The sequence below is a fragment of the Pempheris klunzingeri genome, chromosome 17 (assembly GCF_042242105.1).
Source record: "Pempheris klunzingeri isolate RE-2024b chromosome 17, fPemKlu1.hap1, whole genome shotgun sequence".
NCBI lineage: Eukaryota > Metazoa > Chordata > Actinopteri > Acropomatiformes > Pempheridae > Pempheris > Pempheris klunzingeri.
This window is the reverse complement of record NC_092028.1, coordinates 6924379-6946404: the sequence shown is the minus strand read 5'-3', so window position 1 is coordinate 6946404 and position 22026 is coordinate 6924379. Positions and strand designations below refer to the sequence as shown.

Sequence of the window (22026 nt, the reverse complement as noted above, 5' to 3'; positions counted from 1 at the left end):
TATGACACATGGTTCAGAGAAAGAAGCCAGTGATTGTAATATAATCAGGGCATTTGGCCCAGCAGCAGACAGTCCTGCTATTAAGCCTGTTACAGCAAGAGAAAGCGGCTGTATGGATCTCAGCCAGGCCTGTCAGCCTTTATACACTGTGACAACGTTAGGTGTGCTTGCCCCCACTATTTTACTCTGATTGGTGTTTTGCCCATAGTTTGTCAGTGATGTATGAAAAAATCAATTAAATCACGGCTGTGTTGGAGTTGCTGTGGGTTTTTCGTGACTTTAAAGTCTCTATACCCGGAAGTGAGCAAAAACCACCAATGTCAAGCAGGCTTCCAGAGGAGCTGTCCATTACTTGATGTGATGAGTAGTGGCTCCCAAAACTTTTGTCTTGTGATCCCTTAAAATAAAAAAAATGTCTTCTTGTGACCCCTAATCACAGGTTATGGCTTTAGTGTAGGTTCGACCAAAAACCGAAAAGTGATTTTTAGTTCTCACAAGATGTTTTCAACATGTTGTGTTCATCAAGATGTTTTTAACTATTGAAATTAAGTCTGGCAGATCTTGTGTTGCATTTGGCCTTGTATAACAAAGTTTTGTTTTTCTGTTTTAATGAAAGCACACTGATTAAAATCAAATGAAAATTGTAAAATATATACCTGCTTACACCACATTTATTTTTGCAATTCTTGCAGCATTTACTTTTACAAGCGAAAACAGCAACAACAAAAAAACGTGTTATCTGCAAAAGTCTCATCTAGGATTCATAACCTCAGTATGAATGCAACACCATTGTTAATAACAATCACATACATTTATATTTGATAACAAATCTGAATGAAACTCTGTCACGTCCTTCACGTGTTCACCCAAAGCGAGTCCTTTCTTTCCGTGGGCTGGTACTATAATATTATACAATAGTACTCACTGCTAAACAGGTCTGAGGGTAAATAGTGTCGGCTCAAATCTATAAAGAGAAAAAAGGGATAAAGCTGAAGTACTTACAAACATAAAAGATTAAACAAATTAATAAAGTAATTCTGCAATATCTTATCCCCTCTATTCATATTTGATTATATTCCTGTTTTCCTGATGGTAGTTCATAAGCCTCGAATCTCCCATTTAGTGGAATTAGCTTAGTAGAACAAAACCTCAAACACATTGGTCACTATGGCACTATGACACAAACACTACACACTATAAACTCAACACTACGGTCAGAATAAAAGAGGATTACGGTCATTATTCACTAAGTTTTAGTTTGTTATAATTCAAACTGATAGAGTTGCATTTGTAATTCTACATTTATTATTAAGTGCTTTGGCTGCCTTTTCTTAGGTGTGGTTAGAGGAGAAATCTGTTTTTGTAGGACCATTTGTGGATTTGTAATGTGTTGGGGGGTGGGGGGGGGGGGTGGTCATGACAATTTGTGGATAGAGGAGAGCGGAAGAAAGAGAGGGGGCTGTTTCTTGAGTAAGCAATCTTTTCACACTATCATAAATCACGGCTCGGTAACATGCATCTTCTTTCTTTATACCTTAGCCGTCAGGTCCCTTATTCACTACGACTCATTCTACCTGTGTCATCCGCTTACCGGACACACTCCTCTGTGTCCAACCCGCGCGACACGCTGCAAGTAAACTTCTTTTTAAATGACGGGAGAGAGAGGGGATACACAGAGAGAGAGGGGGGGGGGAGAGAAAGAACGCACGGCGAGGCGCCCTCTTTGCCCTCTTGTCTGTTACCTAGTTTGAGGCATCTGTCTTCAGCTACCTCCACACACGCGCGCGCGCGCGCGCGCACACACACACACACACACACACACACAAAGTTTTTGGCTAGCAATAGAGCTTGCACGCAGGCACACCCCGGATGCCTCTGCGAGTTCGAGAGAGACCACGGTCACACAACAGATAATTAATGACATGTCGAGCGGCGGAGCGTGTGGAATGGGGACGCCTCGGGAACACACACCGGGACACTCTGCGAGAAGCATCCCGGCAGACCTTACCTGCACTCTCTCGGCGTGTCTCTCCTCCTGGAGCTCCTGTTGTGATTTTTCCCCCTGGATGCAGTCTATTTTGGACACAGACGGACACACCAGCTGGAGTAAAGAAGCCCACAGAACCCTCTCTTGGAAAACCTTGGACGTATTTTTGACTTAATTACGCGCAGTCGGTCCGACGGGTTAGCTCTCTGTATTGTAGTCTAAAATAGCACTCAAACATTTATTAGAGCAGGCGCACCGGTGCATGCTGTTAGAATACTGTTCTATCCACCAGAACGCCCCTAAAACACAACGTTAAAGAGACGTCCAAGCGTTTGCATGCCCGACTGGGGAAAATCCACAAACTTTAGTCGGCTCCGCCATAAATCTTCTAAAACCAAAGCCTACCTACAGCACACAAGCTGACGGGGACTGCTCGATCTGGGGCTCGTGGTGCTACTTTACCCTAAAAAACATACCGCGTGCGCGCGCCCACCCCCCCACCCCCCTCCGCCTGTGCTGCAAAATTCCCCGTATAGAGGGCCAGTGCGTGCCTGGCCAGCACCAACAGCCAGGGCTCGCGCTTTTCTTTTGCCTGAGCCCTTGTCTTGCTCTACCCACTGTCACGAAAGCAAACGTCGGGGTACGGCGCGAGCACCGCTGGGGCCCCCGGTGTGCTCAACCAGCCTCCAAAACGAAAACGAAGACAGCCAGAGTCAGTCTGGATTGAGTGTGACGCCGTATTCTCCTCTCTGTCAGTTCAGACAGGACAGGAGCAGAGTCCTCCTGTCACTTCTTCCTCACGCTCCTTCTTCACCCAGACAGCTGGTACCTGGTGGTTCGAGCTAACTCACCAGAACACACACTCTTGTGTCTTTATGTGTTGCTTTGCTAACTAGTGGCCGGTCGCCCTCCTTGGTGACCACAGTGTTGTACATGCGTCTCCCAAATAGCCAAACATCCCCTTTACGCGCATTGTAATGTCTTCAATGATCATCTGGAGACTGAAGGCTATCACAGACTGGCCTAACCTGGTTCTCTCCTTCTACACCCCCCACCCCCACCCCCCTCCCTGGTCGGACCTCTAGGCTCTTCCCGGCTTTGCTAGTGAGCTTTAGGCGGATTGACACCATGAACTATTCCTGAACCGGGCTGTGGACTGACAGCTAGACAGGCCGCAAGAGCCTTGGGAGACGGTGGAGAGGTGGAGGGTTTCTGGCTCTTGTTCCAATCCAACAGGGGAGTCTGGTTGAGGTGCGCCAGGGGGGTTCAGTGTGACCTGCCTGCCCGTCCTGCCTGCGCTAGGGCCAGATGTTGGTTATTACATGGAGTCAAACTGAGAGCGATCAGAGGAGAGGAAGAGGAAGAGGGAGGCTGAGAGAACAGAGAGAAGCACAAACTCCGCTGTGATTTGACCTGCGCGTCCACACAGGAACTGTATCAGGCCGCGTTTGGCTTCTTTACACATTCAGTGATAGAATATATCCTGCCTGGTTTGGGTATGGGTAATAGTATGTCTATTACTGTTATATGTGAGAAAACCATAGTGAAAACTTTACCTTAAACCCCCCCACCCCCCCACCCCCCGCCACCCGGCGGTTGTCTTATTATCTACGAGTTAATTCTCTAAAGCGCATTTTAAGAAAACCTGTTTAAAGTATTTTCTATTTTGTAGGACAAAATATTTTTGACTGAAATTATTAAATTAGCCACACGCATCTTGTATGTCACAAAGACAGAATCTTGGGCATTTTCGGACAGCGCCCTGTCCTGGCGGGTTTGGCCTTTATTCACAGTAAAAAAAAAATAAAAAATAAAAATTAGACAATGAATTAATCACAAATAGATGCACTTGGCGTTGCTCTGTCTTCCTCCCTCTGTATTTGTGTTATCTACCCACGCATATAGACATGCCCTCACTGCCACACACACACACACACACACACACACACACGTGGAGAGAGTGAGCGAGATATAGCGAGGATGAGGGCGAAGAAAGAGAGAGAAGTTCAATTACACGAAAGCAAAGTCGTTATTTCCAGTTTGTCCTCGCCACGATAAAAGAAAAGAGAAGGCAGAGGGGAAACGCTCGCGCCTGTTCCCCTCCTCGTGGAAATATTTCCGGCTCAGCAGCTCGATCTCCCTTATCGCTCCCTTGCATGCTTTCTCTCTCCGGCCCGGCTGAAGGGGGAAAAGCGCAGCTCGCGGGCTCTGGGTTTGATTTCAGCCGCTCATTTTTCACGCGCTTTGAATCACTGCCCTAGCGCAGGCGATTATGAATTAGCGTTAGGCTTCTTATTGATCTGTTTCCGAACGGGTGATCATCTCTGCGCGAGTCCCGGAAGTACCTCGATCAGGCAGCACGAGACTGCATATGGCTATGGGTTTATTAATAATAATAATAATAATAATAATAATAACACTAATAATAATAATGATAATAATAATTTCTATTGTTATTTCATCTAATCAATTGGGCTATTTCTATTCTAATATATGAAGGCTTTCTAAGACTACCCCTCTTATTAGTGTTGATTTAAACACGTGTTAATGTGCTTTGTTAACATTATTTTCCCCGCACGTAAGTCTTTCGCTCGTTAACGTCCAGCAGGTGCAGATTTATGAGACCGAGCCGCCCTTTGATTTATGTCGGACTCTTTTCGAAAAGTCCCTACCCCGTACCCATTTCAAAACCAGTCGTTTCTTTTGCGTTTTTACTTCAATTCAGTGACAATTTCAATCGGTTTTGTTTGCAAGCGACTATTATATGCATGTGAAACCTTTAATGTTAAAGCGTCTATATTTTTATAGCAGAGGGCGGATTCGAAGATGGATATGGGATGTATTTTCAGTGCTGCTTATGAGCTGGATTCGTTTTTAAGGTCTGTTTCTACAGGCGTGACTGGACTATTCGAGTTATATGTGAATTTAATTCATTTTAATTCATTGCACGCCAAACAAGTACATGTTAACTTGAGTTTACACGACTGAATGTTCAAATGAAGCCACAAAATAGATGCCTGCACGTCTTTGCTTCCATGTTTTTTTTTTCTTTCTGAAAAGCAAATGTTAGAATGATGCAACATCTATTGCTAAGGTGAAATAACGAGCGGTCTAACCACAAGTTGGAGTGTTAGAATGGCGCCGTCAGCTTTAAAAACTGAAACTTTTCCCCCCTTTATTCAAATGGTCACTCGTCGCATTTAGGATCTGTTGCGTGGGAGAAGAACAGAGACCAAAACAATATGGCTGCCAGTCGCAAGCAGTGAGTGGGAGGATGCGCCTCGTGTGAAGTCGTGTCCGCGTGCCTGCTTGCTTTCATGCGTGTCTGGCATGTGGGTCTGCACCGACCTTGTCTTTGACCATATGCAATAAAAAAAATGAAAAAAAAGATGCTTCAATCACGGTAGAAGCAAACAGAGATGTCCATGTTTGTGTGTGTGTGTGTGTGTGTGTGTGTCAGCTCCACTGGTTCAGTGTTTCAGCCCTCGCGAAAAGTGCCACGAGACTGACCACACAGCCTCGTTTCAATGTTATTTCGTCAAGCCAATATTTAAAACACGCTTTCCAATGAGCTGTTAGTGGCCGTCCTCTAAATAGATAGATAGATAAATAAATAAATAAGAACGCTGATAGGTTCGTGAGAAGTGATGAGAAAAACAATAAGAGGGTATACCCATCTCAGGAAAATGCACAATCATTCTTTAAATAGCCCATGCAGCACAACACAAGTCGTTTCCATGTAATGACTCCGCTCCATCCTCAACTAAGTGATTCAATTAAAAACGTTAAGAAAGAAAACGGATATATTAACATACACAAAAAAATGTCTTATAGGAAAGTAACACATCCAGCTCCGTCCTTTATTCTACTGATGTCACAATGAACTGAGAACGCAGCCATTGTCCTGCAGCAGGTTTCGGTGTAAACATTAATTTCAGCCTCAAATGTCTGTGGTGTCACAATAGGCCGGCGCAGTGACACATTAACGCCTTCCATCTATGTTTTTCACAAGCATTCCGTTACACATTTGTATTATAAATAATAGTGCAGCAGCATGGTCAGACTAGTATTTAGTGAGAGAGTAGTGATTGCAGGGAGGCCTCCCAGGAGTTGCAATCCCCGCCTGCAGCAGCAGCAGCAGCAGCTATAATGGATGTCAGACAGGGACTGATATCATTTCTCAACACCGTTTCAAATATTTGAACTATTTCAGCTGGCTTTGATCTGGAACTATCTTGCCAGACATAACATACTTACCACTGGACACATGCCTTGGATAAGATATGATAAACCAACCGCCTGTGCTGTGTGACTTGGGACTATTTTAATGCAGCAGTATCGAAAAAAAATGTGATTTGACTAGTTTTTAAGTGTGCTATCATCAGCACAGGATCATGCCTGTATGTCTGTCCGCAGCAGGCGCCTTTGAATGGAATTTGGAAATCTATGTACAACACATCCCTGTCACCAGATCAGATACGAGGTCGAGATACCCAGCTGAATATTTCAATATATATGAAAAAAGGAGCAAAGATATCCTGTCACCCTCCCCCCTTTCCATCTCTCCGTCTCTCTCTCCCCATCCACAGAAATGAGGCGGGATATTGTTTTTGACACAGCGGCAGACGGCAGGAATACACATTCTGAAAAGCGCTGCCTCTTGCTGCTACTGCCATTATTATGTGATGGGAAGCCGCGGAGCCGCTCTAATTTGGTTACACTAAGGTTTACACTGCTAGTGATGGCCAGAAGGGTGGGGCGGGGCGGGGGGGGGGGCGCAGGATGGAAGAGCACAGCCTTGGAAATGTAATTGTAAAGTGATTCCGGGTTCCATCCATCCATCCATCCATCCATCCATCCATGCATCCAATCACTCCAGTCAAATGTGATGCATCCCTAAATGCTTATTATTATTATTATTATTGTTATTATTATTATACCAGCGAATATTATATGTCTATAATAAAACTATGTGATGCTGGTGTGCATTTATTTGACTTTGCACATCCTCTTATCAGCAGGCTTCACACCAAAACAACACCACACAAGCGTCACCCACTACAATGAGTTATGAGGTTAGCCGAAGAAATTACGTTACTCCATCCCACCCCTCCTCTCTCCTCCCCACAACAAATGCTTAGAAATGGTACCACCACCAATTCACAATGTCTCATTGAGTCACTGCGTTTATTTTCCGTAGCAATAGATACAATGGAAACTGGATTTGAAATGAATAGGAAAAAAAATGGAGCAAAAAATGAAAATCCCTGCATCTGATTTCCTCAAGACGTTTGCAGAAAGGAAGAAGGTTTGATTCACGGTAAAGGGTTTTGAGCAAAGGCAGAGACACCGAGTGCTGACATGAATAATGGCGACCCGCTCCATTCCAGCAGGCATCCAAAGAAAACACACTGAAAGAAAAATGCATGGATAGGGAAGGGGGGAAAAAAAAAAAAAAGTTCTACAAATGAATTCAGAGTCAGGTTTATGCATTAAGTTAATTTGAAACGTGAAAGCACCTTTGATCTCCTCAAAATAAAGTTACCAAGAGCAGCTTGTAAACTTAACCATTATGGAGGTTGTTCTGGTGACATGAGTGAAACCGGAGTAAATTCCAAAGCCAAGTTGATTCTCCCTGGATAAGTTCTGTCAGTGCGTAAAGCTGCCTGATGATTGCATTACACCTAAAGCAGGGCCCGCGCTAATTGTGCGCAAGAAGCTGTGGACTCTAACCGGCGTCATTTAGATCTTCAGTTTGGTTCCTCTGGCTGAGCTACTTGGATTCGCTCACTCTGGCTCCTGGCTAGATAGATGAGATTTTCCTGGCGGACAAGTCCCTTTTATGAGATTTCGTGGCGGCCAAGGCGTGCCCGTAGTGCCAGATTTAAACAAATCTCCCGTTAATTGGTCGCCGCAGTAATTCAAGACCCGGAGCTACAGCCAGCCACTGCCATAGTGAGCAGGGAGAAAAAAAGAAAGCACCCCTAGTTATAATCAAGTACAAAAAACGGAGGGGTGTGTGTGAGGGCATGAGGGGAAAGGCAGATACAGAGGAGGAGAAAGCGAGCAAGGCATGGAGCCGGAACAGAGAGAGGAGGAGAACCGAAAGAGGAGCCCGCGGCGGCCGTGGCAAGAGCTCTTCCTCCTCTCCTTCTTCCTCCTCGTTCAGGTGTATCATCGGTCCATCGACCGTCATCTCTCCCCACCGTCTTCCCACCGTGGAGGAAAACATGATTTATCGCGGGCAGCCCCATAAACAACAGCACTCCCTCACAAACACACAATGGCAGCCCCGGCCGCACGCTGACACCCTGCCTCACTATAAATCAAGAGAAGTAGCTGGCTGGGAAAAAAAGAAGAGAGAGAGAGAGAGAGGGAGAGGGAGAGGGGGAGAGAGGGATGGACAGAGAGTCAGGCAGATAGAGAGAGATGTAGTGGCAGACAGGAGGTGATGGGAGAAAGATGGAGGAGAATATCCAAGTGCTTCTTAAAATATAAACAGCCATCGGCTAACATTGCATCGCTCCCTCTCTCTCTCTCCCTTTGCAGGCTGCGCGGCTGCACCGCTTCAGCCTATAAACAATGGCTGTTGATGATAGGTGGGGGTGATGTGTAAACAACACGACAGCAACATGCACGATGAGAAAACACGGCGAAAGATGTGTATTTCTGGGCATATTTACCACGATGTTAAAATAGCCTCTGATTTCACTCAGAGGGGAAAAGGCGGCGCAGAGGCGTAGAAGATGAGGAAGAAGAAGAAGAAGTGTGGTTTCCCCCCATGCAATCCCTTCCTTCCGCAATACTCACGGTGTCCACAACGACCCGCAAGACGCACACCCGTCCAAATTTGTTTTATTGCAGCCTCCTTCTCTCTTTTCTCTTCCTCTCTCTCTCTCTCCGTTGGCGTTTCTCGGTGTCTTCTCTTCTCCCCCTCTCTCTCTTTTTTTTCCTCTCTCTCTCTCCCCCTCTCTCCGCTGCTATAGGGGGGCTTGTATTTTTTTTTTTTTTTTTTTTTTTAAGAAGGACAGTTGAATTCTCCACGTCAAACACACACACACCGGAGCAGCATCACGTCCTGCCGTTATATTCTTGACGAATACATATCTATTCTGCAACCTCTGCATTAATTATTTAATGAATCACGTGACGTGTTGGTCGGGGCGGGGGGTGTGAGGTGTGGAGGGTGGGGTGGGGTGAGGAGGGGGGGGGGTGGGTCCGTGCTCCACACCGTTCGTGGGACCCATCCGGATCAGTGCATGGGTGATGTGTGGTGCAGAACTCAAGTTTGAATAGTAAAATTAAAAGCAGCACGGGACCACTTGTGTTGGCCTGTCTACCTTTGAAGTGGGAGGTGTGTGTTAATATGTGTGTGTACAAACTATATGGTGAAGCAGAGGGAGGCCTGTTCCAGAAGCAGAGACAGACCGATAAAAGATGATTGTCACCGACTACGTTCGTTTTTAAAAATGACTGCACGCCTCAGACTCTTTCTTCCTTATTCCTCACTGTCATCTCTTCCCCTGCTCGCTGTTACTCTGCACAACGAGGGGAATTCCTTATGCTGTCCTGTCTTATATTTCAATGGATTTGTTTTCCAGCAATCGGAAATAGTCCATGATGATGAAGCAAAGAGCATTTTTTCAGACTACAGCAAAGTTTATTTTTCACAATCGGTGACATTTTTACGCGTCATGGAGCAAAATTCAATATTCAGCAGCCTCGAGCACTTAAACCAACGGTGTCAGTGGAAACAAATCACATCAAACTGTGTGTTTAATAATTACACACTCATGTTCCGCATCGAAATGTGAAAGTGAGGTAGCTGGGAATTTAAGAGATAAAGTGGAATCCCTAAAACAGACGAGTCCAAGCTTTCCTACCACCTCTGACTTCATACGAATCAAAACCAGATATTTCATCTCGACTATATTTCCCGAACACCGCACCTTCTTTTATCCAATTAACAGGTTTTCTTGGTGGGATGTGCTGCCGTGCGCGTTGTAATTCATTTAGAAGGAGCATTTTATTTCGACGGGAGTGTGAGGGGACAGGTAGCGCGCGGCATCGAGCCGAGAAAAGAACTGTTACAGAAAGACAGGAAGACAAAGAGAGGGGGTAACACAAGAGGACGGAGAGACAGATGAAGAAACTACGGAGAGACAAAAACCCCCGTTGCGAGGCCGTGCAGGGCAGCAACAAAAGGAGGTTGGAATCCTTTTGGCTCTCGGTCTCCCGGTTCCACAGCTCGAGCCGCCTCCAGCAGAACAATGGAGCTCCAGACTCTTAAAAAAAAAGTGTAGAGGCTGGGAGGCTACGAGGCTAACCTAGCTGCTAACAAGAAACATTCAAGGTCAAACAATGGGCCGCAGCAGCCTTAAGACGCGCTGGCTCTCCCCACAGGAGCGCTGCGGTTTAAACCACACCAGCCGCCTCTCCATCCTTCAGGTATCTGGATGCTAAAAATGCAACAAAAAAAAAACTTCACATAGTTAACTCTCATCACCAGGAGGCTCAATTAAAACCAAACCCCATTTTTGAGTCTATATTTTTTCAATCAATTTTCAACAATCGACAGGCCACAGAAACAGAAAGAGAAGTTGGTGACAAATAAAGGACGCGTAATATGAAATCAATTAGCCAGAACTGCTGGGAGGTGAGAACAGAGCGGAAACCCAACTGGCTACTTTCTAAAAATATCATCTTACAACATGACAAAGGTATAAAAAAAAAAATAATTAGCGAAAAGGAAACAAATGTTCCAAACCTGCTATCAGAGAAACAGTTGGTGGTACTTTGTTTATCACGCGCTAAAACACCCAGAGATAGACTTCCTTTAAACTTGTATTCTCAGCGCCCCCGCGGTTCCCTCTGATTTTAACCACAACAAGATTGAAATCAAACATTTGCGATGGCGATGATGGCGTCTGTAATGACGGCCATAAATTATAGCAATCACAGTGTGAAACAACAGCTAAGATGAGTAGCAGCAGAGACCTGCGCCGGCCTGACAAACAGAAACACAAACCAGCCCTGTAAACTTGGCATAACCGCATGCAAAAAGCTATTACACCCACAAAACAATTTCAATAGCCTTAACATCCGAATTATGATGGGTGGGGGGGTGTAGAGTGCAACGCTTGTAGCTAAGCCATAATAATCACGCACTTGGTGACGGTGGGCCAGCTCCATCTAACAACAGCAAGCAGAAAGGAAAGACCTGGCTACTGTAGTGCAGCCTCTTGTATTTGAATCGTTTCATATTATCAAAACAAAGCCAAACATATATTTCTAAAAAAAAAATATCTGTGACCTACAGCCAATTCACACATTCACAGAAATCACTGAGCACGACATTTTTGCAAATATTCTTTGATTCAAACTAAAACCAGGAATCACGGGTTATTAAAACAGTTATTCTAACATTTACTATATTAGGCTTACTAAAAAACCCCATAATTGAAGTGATGCCGGAGTTCTCTGAGATCTTGCGGGTGTCTTTGTCCGTGATGGATTACGACAGGTAGATTCTTCATCCTCGTTAATGATTAACTAGGCTTTGAATAAAACGAGAGAAACTGAAAATGTCTCTTTGTTCAAATGTAGAATGGCCGTAAAATTAAAGTGTCCGAGACGTGATAAAGTGGTTATTAGACCACAAGAGCAGAGCTGGTTATTATTTAGACCTACATGCTAGTATACAATATACAATATTGTCATTGTTATTATTATTATTGTTGTTAATGTTGATATTATTATCATTATTATTATTAAGGGGAGAGAGAGGGAGAGAGAGAATGAGAGAGGGAGGGAGAGAGAGAGATTGATTTACCAGGCCCCGACATCTTGCCTTTTACTGTGGCTCGTAAATCTGTCTCGAGTCTGCAGCACGCGCACAACCGGTTTTTGAAATATATTCTTCTCCTGCGTGAGACGTGAGGTCTTCCCCCCCCATTATGGGATTGCACCAGAGACATCCCCGACGGGCCCTGCAAACCGCGTGGCTTGGCCAGCAGAAGCCCACAACCTTGTTATTGTTCTCTTTTCTAATAAATGTTAAGGACCAATCAGAATCAATGACTAATAACTAATAACATATGAGTGATTAAACATGTTGAAATTACAACTATAAGGAGGCTCATAACTGTTTTGTCATCAATAAGAACAAAAAAACAGGGCTGACATTAGACTCATTTTGAAACCCACCCTCTGACCTTATAATAGAATATAATAGAACATTCTATTCTTATAATAGAAGCAGAATACAGCGCGTTTTAATAAGCTGCTCAAACTGCCTCACCATTTTTTTTTTTACATTCACATCCAAGATGTCAGCCTGCAATACAACAATCTGAAAAAAACCCTGTCGAAGACTTTTGAACACAATCCAGCCACATGCTTTTGATTGTTTTGTTTTAGTACTAATAGGTATCCATGTCTGGATTACTGGGGGGGGGGGGGGGGGGTAATTGATATGTGATCTTCGATGCTGGTAATAAAGAGCAAGTGGGCAAATGCTAAAATAATGATAATTAAAAAAAAAAAAAAAACAGTTTGCAACAAACTCATCTGTAACCAACAGACACATAATGATGAGACAGGATGGGCCTAACTGATAATAATCAATTTGCATACTGACAGTAGTGAATTTTGCTCGTGCGTTTTGCTCTTTATGTTTGATAATAGGAATTAAAAGGCAATTCAAGATTCAAATGAATCGTTTTTGCCAGTTTTGTTCTTAATTTCTCGTTCCTCTATTTGGAAATTGCCTATTTTACAAAACTGACTAGCAGCACAATCACATATAAGAAACTGTAGACAAATGGGAAATATTGACTTCCCCAAATTCCCAGATCTAATCTCTGTGTGCCAGATTTGCTGTCCACGGGATGTTGTTTATGATAGGACACCATTTCGAGCGTCTTTGCTATGAGCTATGATATTGGTGAGGAAAAGGTAAAGAGGAGAGGGGTTGTCCAATACTTTAGTACCACAGTAGTAGGCCAAATAAGCCTATTTCCATCTATCGGATATGATAGTGCTAACACACTGTGTCGTACCTTTACACTGTAGGTCTGCTTGTCTCCATTCCCTGAATGCAGCATCGTCGACACCAACGCTACCAAACAGCAGGATCACTTTACAATCAAGGAAACTAAATGGATGAGTTACATACTGACATGCGTATGACTTCTTATGTATGTATCCATGTATTATTTAATCGGTGCTGACACATGGGAATGCTTTCATATAAAAAAAAAAAAAAAAAAAAAGGTTTGGGTTGAAAGGTGTGACCCGACTGTAGAAACAAAAACTAACCAGGCCCGTAAAAGACTTTCAATAAGAAAACTAAACCTGTGACAACACTTGGTGGTTTTGTCTGTGCTGTGGCGTCTTTCTCTACAAAGAGGGAAGTATAAAGTGACAAAGGATATCAGGATACACAACGAAATGCACCATTTGGAAATTCTTCCTTCAATTAGGATACTGACGGGTGATGTGTGATTTGGGTATTAATTTATTCATCATTCAAAATAATAATAAATAAAAAAAATAGACAATGAATAACCATACTATACAAATATACTGTAAATTAATTATTTATAGCACCTATTGCTTAACGTTACACTCCAAAACACAGCCACGGCATTGTACAACAGCCTGGCCTATAAAAAGAAAAGTGTATGCGCTTGTTCCAACTTGGCAACCATTATTTGGCTGTCTCTTTTTAATACTTAATACATGTCTACTTTTAAATGGCTCTCTCTCTCTCCCTCTCTCTCTCTCTCTCCGTCTCTCTTTAACACACACACACACACACACACACACACACACACACACAGCCGGTGCAGTTGTAAAAGCCTGGCAGCCATATATCTCTCGTGACGACCTCCTCCTGCAGCCCGCGCGCCTGCACCGTGACCTCCTCGGCTCCTCGCACTCTCCAGAATAATAAATTTCTCGGGCGAAGCGGCTGCTACGAGTGCAAGGAAAGGAAAAAAAACGCGCGGGCGATTTGTCTGGCAATTAGCAAACCACCGCGAGACTCCCCGGGCAAGAGGGAGAGAGAGGGGGAGAGAGAGAGAAAGAGAGAGAGAGAGAGACTTAGTTTAACTGTTAGACTTCTTAGAGTGTGTGTGTGTGTGTGTGTGTGTGTGTGTGCCAACCTGTAATGATCATTGAACCATGGGAACAGGCGTGCTCACAAACACACATTGTGAAGCCTTCTTGCTGGCTATAGCATGAACAGAACATGCACGTCACAGTGTGTGTGTGTGTGTGTGTGTGTGTGTGTGTCTATGAGTACTCCCACTGGCCTGTATGTGAGAATGTGACTTGTGTGTGTGTGTGCATGTCTGTGTGAACTCTGAAAGCCTGCAACTTCCTGTGTAAAGCTGCTGTTGAAACATCAGCTCCATCAGCAGGTCCAAACCCTCTAAACATCTCAATGACAGCAGACTGTAAGCCCAAACAGCTTCTCTGTAAACCACAGGTCAGAGTGAGAGCCCCCCCCCTAGTTATTCATGCTTTTTCTTCACATTTATTAAACTAATCCAACTGAGATTTAAAAAACAAACTATATCTCCTTTTTAGGAGAGAGAGGTATCAAGGCAAGTGTTAAAGCAGCAGACTGCAGCAACAGAAACTAACTTTCAGTCACAAAAAGTAATGTCTTGATTCAGTAAATAACACATTCACACACCGTGCATTTAGTGGGGATGCCACTTTATTTCCAGCACTGAGCAAACAGTCAACGCCAAGTGTGTATTATGTCACCATCATGCATGTTGGTGCTCCTGCTGCTCTGCTACAGTTCGTCCCTTTGCAAAACAGAACTACACAAAGTGTTAAATTAATGCAAAAGAGACAATCCCACCTCTTTGGTTCCCATTCCTATTCTCAATCATTCCTGATGAATAGAATGGAGTGGGCTATCAAACCTTCACCTTTTTCAGCTCCTCAATCTTTTCAAATTCTTAATTGATCAAATATTGGCTAATCTGAAACACAGATTTGATCATTTTCATCCATCTGATGTCTGATTGTACGTAGACAAATACATTAAAACGTCTACTATTGCACTATAACTATAAAAACTGATGCGAAAAACACACACATTTAAGAATGTTAGAGAAATGACTGACACATGATCTATGTGCTATCTTGTGAAGTTCCCCTACAGTATTTTTGTGCAAAGGGGAGCCGAGGGAGTGCAGAGAGGAGCTTGCTCGAGAAGGAAGATCTGCAACTTTAGTGTGTTCAAATAATTGTAATACACTATGGAGACAATAGTTTAAGAAGATGGTCAAAACAAAATGTCACATTTGATCCCAAGAACAGCCACGGGACCCACTAACAAGACCTTAAACAGACCGTAACAATGAAATATACCATATGTTTTCCATAACGATTGAAAATGTATGTTGGCCTACATTTGAATGAGTTATGGCTAATTGAGCCACATTTTTCTCATGATCCACTCAGTTGTCTTTGGACGTTGGACTGAAATTAAGTAGTACGGATCACTAAATGTTTCACTGCACAACAAGTGAAAAGAGCAAACAGCGGTCAGTGGCTCTTGTAAAGGCTCAAGAGATTCGAGAGGTGATATCATTAAGTGTTTCATGTCTTATGAAATGTAAAACAGAAAATGAAGGGGCATATCTTCACCGTGTGGGAAAGCGTGCACAGAACTGAATGCACAGTGATACTGACCAAGAGCATTTTTTCCATGTGTGATTGTCCCTTTGATTAATCAGTACTCACACACACACACACACACTAGTGGTCAGATTACCAGGCTGGAAAATGACTAGCAGTCACCAGTCCAGGGATGGTAAATAATAGTGGCTGTGGCTCGCTGAATTGCACAAAATCATTTTTACAGTAAAACTCTCAGCATTCTATTGCATTTCATTTTATTTATTGTTCACTATAAATCAAGCTTGTCAGAATGAGTGCCATGTCCTGCATTGTACCAGATACATGCTGGGGTAAAACTCTCCTTCTGCGTACAACGTGCAAACATGTTTGGAACAAGCCTGGAAGTTAAAAGGACTGCTCAGCAGCTTTTCAGCAAGGCCATCAGGAGCGGCAGGCTGTGTTTACACTAAGGGTCCCAGTCTGTCCAAATACTGTCCTGCATCAGGCTGCACACTCTCTCTGTTTCCAACAGGCCCGGCTGATCCTCTCATACCAGATCAAACTGTTAGAACGTCTTTCAGCATCTTGTATTCTGGTGCTCTACATGTAGACACTGGACCAAGTTGTAAAACTTTGCCCTTAGATGCCATATAGACCCAAACTGGAGCTAAACAGTGTCTTTGTATTGGTAAGACACTAGTAAGAACATCACCTTCAGCAGTGAGATATATTCCAAAAGGCTGTTTGTGAGTCATTTATCACAGTTCAGCCAGGCTCATCAGCACAACCTCATCTAACTGACAGTCAGCAGTGGCCTGTTGCTGACCTCTGTCCAGGTGGTTAGTTTACTCGTCTGTCTGTCTGTCTTTCTGTCTGGGTGTGGGAGCGGAGATATCGCCGCCGTGCCCCCGGGTTACAGTGCCCTGAACTCGGCCTGTTATGACTAAGTGGCCCAGGGGCTCCGGAGGTCTGGGAATGTCCAAAGGAGCGGAGAGTCCAGCAGCCTCGCGAGGTCAAGGGGGACCAAGAATGGTGGGGGTGTGAGTGTTTTCTGTGTGCGGGAAGAGAGGGGGGGAGGTGAGGGAGCTCATCGGTCAGAAAAACGTGTCCCCTGGTTGAACCCTCTGTGGCCGCAGCTCAGCCATCCCGCTGCCCCTGCATGACCATCGATTTCTCGTCCACCCCTCCCTCTCTCCCGACCTTCCCTTCGATACCCAACCCTTATATTTCTCACATTTGTGTCTCTCACTTCTCCATGCATCGCATCACGCCATGGCACTGCATTCCCCTGAGAGGACGGAGACCCTCCACCAGAACCGCTGCCCTTTTATTTTTAATCCCGAGCAGATTGATTTCTGAAGGGGTCAAACAGGAGTGAATGCGTTTCCTGGTGCCGCTACTGCTCGGCTCAGCAGATACCGGAGGCCTGAGCGCGCACGGCGACCGGCGATCGTTCGCAGTTCATTTGGAAAGCCTCTCAGATCATTTGTTTTCGAGGTAAATTGTTTTGGAGCGCAACCGAGAGAGTATCCATTAACCAGCGCTCCCCCAGTACTTTTAATTTTTCTTTCTCCCCCTCCCTCCTCCCCCTTGTGTCCTTCTCTCCAATTGAGCGCCGTATTATTCATATTCCTACTGCAGTCTCAGTAGCCTGTTTGCACCTGGCCAACAAAACACACACACACACACACACACACACACACATACGCACACACACATAAGCACAAGCACGCGTGGAACAGTATCTCATTAAAAGCTATAGGCCTACACCACAGCAACACTTTATAACCACAGAAACACAGCCAAGACGAAATGCATAATAAGCTCCGGGTGAACCAGGAATTATTAACGGCGACCATTCTGTCATACATTAGCTAGAGCCCAGGATTTTCTTAAAGCAATATAAGCCTGCATAGGCGACTGCGTAAAGTTTGTAGTCCAAGTGTGTTACATCAGCTCTATGAATTAAAAAATACTGATTCAGGATCTGAAGAATCACCAAAAATAACTTTTTCATTGTAACTACCCACCCAAATCCTTTGCGTATATTACGCACAACAGAGCGCCAGGCCTCACTGGTGTCAAAAAGACACAGAAGTGACACCAGAAGTACAAACAGTTGCACAAACTCAAGAGAAAACAGAAAGCAGCACAACAAACGCCCATTCTCTGTAGCTGTATACACTGTATACAAACACACTCAATCACAGACACACACCTTCCAACACAAACACGCAGTTCCAAAAGTCCCTGGGCTAAAATCAAAGCCTCGGCGGCCATAAATGCCCCCTTCGGCTGACCTCACCAAATGCGCGGGGGGCAATAAAACCATAAAAACGCCACAGAGCCATCAGACACAGATGAGCAAGAAAGCCAAAGACAGAGAAAAGTAGATGCAAAATTAAGTTCCCAGGCCTCTTACCTTTGACGCCACCATTTTCAGCGACCTCTCGCCCATCTTCTCCTACGAGAGCTCTCTGACTGGGTTGTTGGCGTTTCTTTGCAGGGGATTTTCTTCTTTCCAATGAGGAAGAAAAAGTTTTTTTTCTTATGGTGGGATACTTGTGGGGTGTAAAAAATTGCTTGCTGATGGGTGGGAAGGGGAGGTGTACGTACAAGTGTTTGTGTGTGCGTGCGTGTGTGTGTGTGTGTGTGTGTGAGCAGGGTGTGAGGGAGGGAGGGAGGGAGGGAGGAGGAGGGTGTCTTCCAAGTGTCTTCCAAGACATCTTCTTTTTCTTCTCCTCTGTCCGTCTCTCTGTTCCTTGCCCCCTCTCTCTCTCTCCTGGCAGAAGGGGTCTTGTGTGTGGCTGCTGGATGACAATAGAGAAGGAGAAGAAGGAAAAGAAGTGTTTAAAGAAGGACAAGTGATTAATGATTTTTTTCTTGTATAATTCTCGCATTTTTCTTGAGGTGCCGTCCCCTCTGTTCGGTCCAGAAAATAATGGCTATGAACTTTGCAGAGGGAGTGTGTGTGTGTGTGTGGGGGGGGGGGGGGGGGGGGGTCCTCACAAAAAAAACCTGCTCCCATTCACAGAAGCAGCAGAAGGCCCCGGCTGATAAAAGAGTCTAAAAAGAATAAGGATTCCTTAGTGGATTTTATTGTGCTTGGTGTCACCTCGCACGCAAATTCATTTATTTCAACTCGGACTGCATGTGCTCAGGGGCTTCAGGGGTTATTATGAAGGCACATGTGTGTGAATTGGGGAGGGGGGTGTCTGTTTAAATGCTCCAATATAGGACTATTGGTGTGTGTGGCGAAAATTAGGGCATTTGAACGTAAACGTTATCTTTCATGAGGAGAGATAATTAATGCACATGCAGGAAAAAGTTAAACTGGAGTGAAGATGCGTTCTAGTCAATTTGGAGCAAAGTGACCACTGAGGAAAAGTGAAATAAAAAGCAGTAATTGTTTTTTTGAGTAATGAAACAGTGAAATGTGTTTGTTTTTTACGTGCCTATAAGCGAGTCACCGCATGTAATGCTTGAATATTTTGTGTCAGTGCGTATTTGTGTGTGCGTGTTTGTGTATTTGAGCACATCTAGGTGTACAGTTTGATAGGAGGGCGGTTTTAGCACTGGGGGAGCCTTTCATAAACAGGAAGAAAACAGATAAATGGGCAGAGGGAGTCTCTGTGGCAAGAGGCCCAGGGAGAAATCAACCAACAAGTAATAGGGAATCTTCTCTGGGCCGGAGAATACGAGCGGACCAATTTGGGGGGCACACTTTTTTTGTTTAAAGTTCATCGAGAGGAATGCTATTTTCTCGTTCTCCCCCCTCTTGCTCTATATTTTTCGATACCTGCTCTAAGAAAAGAAAATGAAAATTAATACGGGAGCCGCGCCTTACAAAAGAAGCCATTCGTCTTGTTGATTATCTATTTGGTTGTCAGGGTTTGAGCTATGGCACCGGCCCGCTCCCTTTTTGTAATATAAAAAAAAAATAAAACACACATGCGCGCACAGCATCGGTCCAGAAAACCCCCACAGAAAAAAAAAACTGTTGTGCAAAAATTACACTCATTAAAGCATTAAAAGACCACGAACCGAGAAACTATTTAATGTTTTTTTCCTCCAGAACCGGAAGGGGAGGGGGGGGGGGCCATACTGTGTTGGGTCGGTGCGAGCGCGTGTGAGCAGCCGTTAAATTAACGGGAGAACGAGAGTGAAACGGAGGGACGGTTTGTGATTTAAAACGAGATTACAGGACGTAATGTACCAAGATCACTCACGGCCGGGACAGATTAATCACCACAGGCTGCTGATTTTTCAAGACAGGTCGCTGTGCGTTTCTAGGCAAAACCAACACTGAAATTAAATGAAATTATTTATTGTGTGTGCATGCGGATGCCTGGGAATATCTAGCCGATCTTTGAATACATTCTTCACCCTTAAACCTCGACGAGAGGCGAGATGAGGCTCCACAGCATGAAGAGAAAAAAACAAGTTTGATTATGAATCCAAGACTGGACGGTTTAATGAACTTTGTTATAACTCCAGACTTTAGCAATAAGCCTATTTAATAGTAGCCTAGAAATGTCTTTTTTTTTTTTTTGGCGAAACTAAACAAATTATTATAATGTCGCAAGCGGAAACGAGAGAATAAGATAGAAACGTTTCTTTTTTAGCCATTTATTTAAATTTCTATGAACTATGTACAAATATGGGAAGGTAGACACTGAGGAGGCATAAGCAGAGAGAGGAGCATCTTACATATCGGAGGAGGTAACACATGTTCAACAATACCATTATTCTTACCATCATCATTAACGATAGAAACCGATCTTTGGAATGTAAATAAAATAACATCAATTCAAAACACTTGCAGAATAAAATATCTAAAGAGTGGCACAATGTGACAGAACAGAGAGACGAAGAGAAGCAAAGAGAGGAAAAAATGAAGTGTGCGCGCATTTAATGTGCGGAGAAAAGGAGAGACAAAGAGGAAAAGGTAGAAAAACAAAACACCATTCAGACATGCAATAAAGGCTCCTTATTTATCTCAACGTCCCAGCTGTTTATAATTAAATTACATTTTTAAATTTTTTTCACATACATGAAATTAGCGCTTTCGTGTTTGCAGGTAATAATAATTATTAGAATAACTCACACAGTTTCAAAAATATAAAAGCTCGAAAAGCTGTCACTTCATTAAACGAGCATGAGAAAATAAGATGACCAAAAAAAAATAAAAAAATCAAATGAAATCAAAAATATATATATAAGTACAACTGAGGTAATAGGTAGTACATTGTATAGTGCTGCATTTATAATGAGTTCGTGAGCTATTTGTACCAGGATTTTGGTTTGAATATTAGTATCCTTTGTTTAGGCAGCTTTATAAACCTATTTGGTACATAGTGGAGAATGCCTTAATTTCATTTAATTTCACTGTAATCACCCTGTCAGTCTGTTTCCTTGTATACACCATCACAAAATGAACAATCAGCGGACCAGATGTCCAGACGCACTCGCCATTCTCAGCAATAACAGCATAAAGTATCGTTTTACAATGAACACTGAATTCAAAAATAACTATAATTCAAATTTAATAAGCTATATTTTGTTATTAAACAAAACAGGAACACCAACAGTTATCCTATAATTCTAACAACAAGACAGGAAACCGTGTGGTGTCGTTTTGGATCATACCGGAGGTTATATTTGATAGCATACTATAATGATTGACAGAGGGATAAGAGCGTGTGTGTGGTGGGGTGGAAGAATACTGCTCTTGACGAAACGAGAGTTCAATTTATAACGTGCGTGAGTCGGTGGAGGGTGAGGAGTAGGGATTTGGGGAGGGGTGCAGAGGGGTAGGGGCGAGGGGTAATGGGCAGAGCCGCGGTTCACCCCTCTGCTTTGTACCCGCAGAGTAAACATGACAAATGGGGCCCGAGTTTGGCATGATTAAAGATGAAAACGAGGATCCATCTTCCCAAAAAAAAAAGAGTCTAAGATAGAAAAAAGAGGGAAAGAAACCCACGCACGTGGGCACATTATCCTCAGTCTACCATGTTATGCTCTGTCATGGGCAGGAAAAGAGAGAGGAGTATAAAGAGACAAATTAAAAAGCAGAGAGAGAGAGAATGGGGGGATAAAAACAAAGAAACGGCCAAATCATTTTCTCAGTTCTTTCAGTCTCCTTCTTGGCCTACTTTTGTTCATTTCATATTTTTATGAATGGGAAATCTCCCCTTGTACCCCCTCCCTCGTTATCACGTCATATTATAGTGTGTAACATCAGCATAGACCAGGGCCAAACGGGCGTCAATGACACCCCTCCCTCCAGAAGCAAAAGGCGCTATTCCGGTCCAAAGTGCAGGCTTCGCTATACGAGAGTGGCTGCCGCTTCGGCGTTCAGTTTGGGAATCGGGGAGAGAAAGGCAGGGAAAAAA

General features: G+C 43.8%; 1 protein-coding gene across 1 annotated transcript in view; it reads right to left on the bottom strand.

The window, feature by feature from the left end:
- The window catches only part of hoxb3a (homeobox B3a), a 37436-nt gene extending 19160 nt beyond the window's left edge, over nt 1–18276 (bottom strand). Inside the window, exon 1 of the mRNA XM_070847164.1 lies at nt 18054–18276. The gene's annotated coding sequence lies outside the window, so the exon portion shown is untranslated. The remainder of the gene's footprint in view (nt 1–18053) is intronic.
- Nucleotides 18277–22026: the final 3750 nt, after the last annotated feature.